We start from the raw sequence: 5,028 nt of genomic DNA, 5'->3' as shown, positions 1-5,028 counted from the left end.
GGGGTGGAGGGTAGTCCGTTTAGCGTGCAATCGACTCGGGATACTTATAAGATACTACCATGATTTTTTCAGATTTTTTGGCCCTAAAATAAATTAGGCCAAAAACCGGCCTTACCGACCCTCCCCCTTTAATCTTTCTTTCTTTAAAAATTATATTATTTAATTGAAAAATTAACTATTTTGTTAAAAATTTAACAATTTTCTTAAAAATTCATCCTTTTTGGATAAAAACTCAACTGTTTTGTTGAAAATTCGTCTTTTTGAGTTGAAAAATTATCTCTTTGAATGAATTTTCAACCTGCAAATATGAATTTTTTAAAAAAAGTTCAATTTTATCCAAACAGTGGAATTTTTAATCTAAAAAGACTAATATTCAACAACAAAAAAAACAGTTATATTTTCACAAAAAAAAGATGCTTTTTCAACCCAAAAAGATGAATTTTCAACAAAACAATTTAATTTTTATCCAAAAATGATCAATTTTTTAAGAAAAAAGATTAAATTTCTACCAAAAGAGATTAATTTTTAAGCCAAAGATGAATTTTCAACCAGATTGTGGAATTTTCAAAACAAAAAAGACGAATTTTCAACAAAACAGTTAAGTTTTTCAACGCAAAAATATGTAATTTTAACAAAAAAGTTCATTCTGGATCAAATAGTGAGATTTTCAACCCAAAAACGATTTTTTCTCTAAAAGAGTTGAATTTTCCACCCGAAAATATGAATTTTCAACAAAAAAACATAATTTTCGACAAAATAATGAAATTTTAAACCCCAAATGACTAATTTTTCAAATCAAGCATATGTAATTTAAACAAAAAAGTTAATATTTAGGTCAAATTCTGGAATTTCCTACTCAAAAGCACTAATTTTTGATAAAACGGTTGTGTTTTCAATCAACAATACAAGTTTTACAACAAAAAAGATCAAACTTCTACCAAATTTTAACTTTAAAGACAAATGAACGGTTTCTGTGAAAAAATGGAGTTTTTTAACCCTCAAATATGTAATTTTAACAAAAAAAGTTCATTTTCGTCCAAATAATGGAATTTTCATCCAAAAATAATAAGTTTTTAAGAAAATTGTTAAATTTTCAACAAAACTGTTAAATTTTCAACAAAACTGTTAAATTTTCAATGAAATAATATCATTTTTTAACAAAAAATATTAAATTTCTACGAAAAGAGATGAGTTTTCAAACCAAAAACGAATTTTAAAGTTTAAAATTCCACCATTTGGTTCAAAATTAAAATTTTTGTTAAAATTACATTTTTTTGGGTTGAAAACTTCAATTGTTTAGCAGAAAAATAGTCTCTTTAGTTTGAAAAATACAAGAAATTTGGTTGAAAATTCGTCTTTGCTTTGAAAACTAATCTCTTCTGTTAGAAATTTAATCTTTTTTTCTTTAAAAATTGTATTATTTTATTGACAAATTAACTGTTTTGTTGAAAATTTAACAATTTTCTTAAAACATTATCCGTTTTGGTTCAAAATTCGTCTTTTTGGTTTGAAAACTCATCTTTGTTAGTAGAAATTTAATCTTTTATTTCAAAAATTTTATGATTTGATTGAAAATTTAAGTGTTATGTTAAAAAATATAATAATTTTTCTAAAATATCTTTTTTGGTGAGAATCCAACTGTTCTGTAGAAAAATCTTTTTTTTTTTTTTGCATAAAACTTTAACAATTTGTCAGCAATTTAATCTTTTTTTAATCAAAAATTGTATTATTTGATTAAAAAATTAACTGTTTTATTGGAAATTTAACAGTCTTCTTAAAAATTTATCCTTTTCGCATGAAATCGAGTCTTTTTGAGTTGAAAATTCCATTATTTGGTCTAAAATTAAGGTTTTTATTAAAATCACAAATTTTTAGGATGAAAACCTCAACTGTTTGGTAGAAAATTCGTCTCTTTTAGCAGAAATTTAATCCTTCTTTGGTCATAAATTTGTAGATTTTAGATGAAAATTAATCTTTTTGAGTTGAAAGTTTAAAAATGAACCGTTTCGTTGAAAATTTAACAATTTTCTTAAAAATTTATCCTTTTTTAATAAAAATTAAACTGTTTTGTTGAAAATTAGTCTTTTGGGGTCGAAAATTCCGCTATTTCGTCGAAAATTAACTTTTTTGTTGTCCTTTTGTTTGGAAAATTCATTTCATTTAGTTGGAATTCCATATTTTTTGGTCCATAATTTTATTATTTGATTAAAAATTAAACTATCTAAATTTAAAATCTATCGTATTTTTGGTTTTAGAACCAAAAAAACTTTTTTGATAAAAATTCAACTGCTTTTTTCAAACTTAATCTTTTTTTTTCTTAAAAAATTATATTATGTCATTAAAAATTTAACAGTTTTGTTGAAAATTTCCTTTACAATGTATTCATTTTGGATGAGAATTAAAATGCTTTGCTGAAAATTAATCTTTTTCTGTTAAAAATTTAACTATTTGGTCAAAAATTATATTTTTGATTGAAAATTCATATTTTCGGGTGCAAAATTAAACTCTTTTATTGAAAATGTAACTTTTTTTTTTAATTATTTTTTTTTTGGCCTGACTATTTTATCTAGAATTAACTTTTTTGTTAAAATTACATATTTGTGGGATGAAAAATCCGTCTTTTTGGCTTGAAAATGCAACAAATTTATTTGAAAATTTGTTTTCGGTTTGACAACTAATCTTTTTTGGGAGAAATTTAATCTTTTTTCTTAAAAAATTTTATTATTTAATTGAAAAATGAACTGTTTTGTTAAAAGTTTAGCAATGTTCTTAAAAATTTATCCTTTTTGTATAAAAATTCAACTGTTTTGTTGAAAAATAGTGTTTTGGTGTTGAAAATTCCACTATTTGGTCGAAAATTAACTTTCTTGATGAAGTTACCCATTTTTTGAATAAAAAACTCCACGTTTTTCAGAAAAATCGTCTTGTTGACTTAAAAATTCAACAATTTCGTGGAAAATTCGTATTTCTGGTTTGAAAATTCAACACTCTGCTTGAAAATTCGTCTTTTTGCTTTAAAAACTCATCTTTGATAGTAGAAATTTAATTTTTTTACAATTTTATGATTTGATTGAAAATTTAAATGTTATGTTAAAAAATATAATAATTTTTCTAAAATATGATCTTTTTGGGTGAGAATACAACTGTTCTGTAGAAAAATCGTTTTTTTTTTTTGCATAAAACTTCAACAATTTCTTAGCAATTTAACCTTTTGTTGTTTAAAAATTTTATTATTTGATTGAAAACTTAATAGTTTTTTTTTGAAAATTTGACAATTTTCTGCGAAAAAATCATCTAATTTGGATGAGAATTCAGTTCTGTAAGAAAATCGTCTTTTTTGGCTAGGAAATTTAACATTTGGTGACAATTTAATCTTTTTTTTGATCAAAAATGATATTATTTAATTGAAAAATTGACTGTTTTATTGAAAATTTAACAATTTTCTTAAAAATGTATCCTTTTTGGATATTATTTTGTTAGTGTTTTGTTGAAAATTAGTCTTTTTATGTTGAATATTCCTCTATTTGGTCGAAATTTAACTTTTTTATTGAAAATTTATATTTGCGGGTGGAAAATTGAACTCTTTTATTGAAAATGTATGAATTTTCTTAAATTCATGTCTTTTAGATTAAAATTAGTCTTTTTCAGTTGCAAATTCCACTATTTGGTTTAAAAATGAGGTTTTTTTTTTGTTAAAATTACATATTTATGGGATGTAAAATTCAACTATTTTACAGAAAAATCGTCTTTTCGGATTTAAAATTCAACAAGTTTGTTTGAAAATTCATTTTTTATTTGAAAACTAATGTTTTTTGGTAGAAATTTAATCTTTTTTCTTCAAAAATTGTATTATTTAATTGAACAATTGACTGTTGTGTTAAAAGATCAACAATTTTCTTAAAAATGTATCCTTTTTGGATAAAAATTCAACTGTTTTGTTGAAATAGTTGAAAGCAGGTCGCAGCTTGCCATAGAGTGATAGAAAAGTGAAACAGGCGAGTTCGAGGTATCTGTTTACATTATTGGATGTAAACATTCCTAGCGATTAAGTTGCAGTGATCGTGCCGAATTCGAGTGGAGGTCATTTATGGCTTTTAGTATTTATTTAATCTTCAAACAGTTTAATTATTAAAGCAATTTTCTGAAATGGCTCTTCTTTAAAGAGTAAGTTTAATTCATTATGTTGCGTTGTAAATTTACAAGAACTATTAATTATTTAAACAATTTTTTATTAAAAATTTAATACCGATTTCAGCCATCCACTGAAGGTCTGCGATGTTGCAACTCGCAAAACTTTTGAGTTAAAACCTTGTTTACAGTATTTTTTATGTACTCTTTCTTTTCATCTGAAAGGTAAATTAACATATTTTCTGAGTCCAAAAAGAAACATAGATGTTTACAAATTTGTTTTGGCTCGAGTTCTGATTTCTTTAAATTTACTATGAATCCAAGATGAATCAATGTGTTTTTTTACGAATTCAGTATTAGGACTACATTCTGTCTTTGATCGGCCAAAAATAAGAAAATCACCTAAAGGCATGTGACACAGATAAATACCTATATTACCGACCTCACTTTTTCCGTTCACTGAATGTTTTTTTGAACCTAAGAACTTTTTTTGTAAATAAGGTATCGAGCTGAAACTTTGGGAAATGTATTAGAGTACAATAAAGTACGTTTAGGTCCTGCATTTTGGTAGGAACTTCACTGAAAATTATTTCATCTTTTTTCTGAACCTCAACATTTTTTGAACGTTCCAACTTTTTTTATACATAAAATATCGGTCTCAAACTTTTAGAAATGCAAGAGTCGAAAGAAAACTACGTTTAAGTACAAAGCTTAACAGTAAAAGATGTAAAAAAATATATTTCAACAATCAATTCCAACGGTATCAGCCGGTAACGTTGTACACAAAAATACGAAACATGGCGGCCATTAGACGAGGCTCTAGAGAGTTCGTATTTTCGTGTACAACGTTACCGGCTGATGCCGTTGGAATTGATTGTTGAAATATATTTTTTTACATCT

This window comes from Belonocnema kinseyi, chromosome 4 (genome assembly GCF_010883055.1).
Source record: "Belonocnema kinseyi isolate 2016_QV_RU_SX_M_011 chromosome 4, B_treatae_v1, whole genome shotgun sequence".
NCBI classification, from domain to species: domain Eukaryota; kingdom Metazoa; phylum Arthropoda; class Insecta; order Hymenoptera; family Cynipidae; genus Belonocnema; species Belonocnema kinseyi.
Note: the sequence above shows the minus strand (reverse complement) of the source record.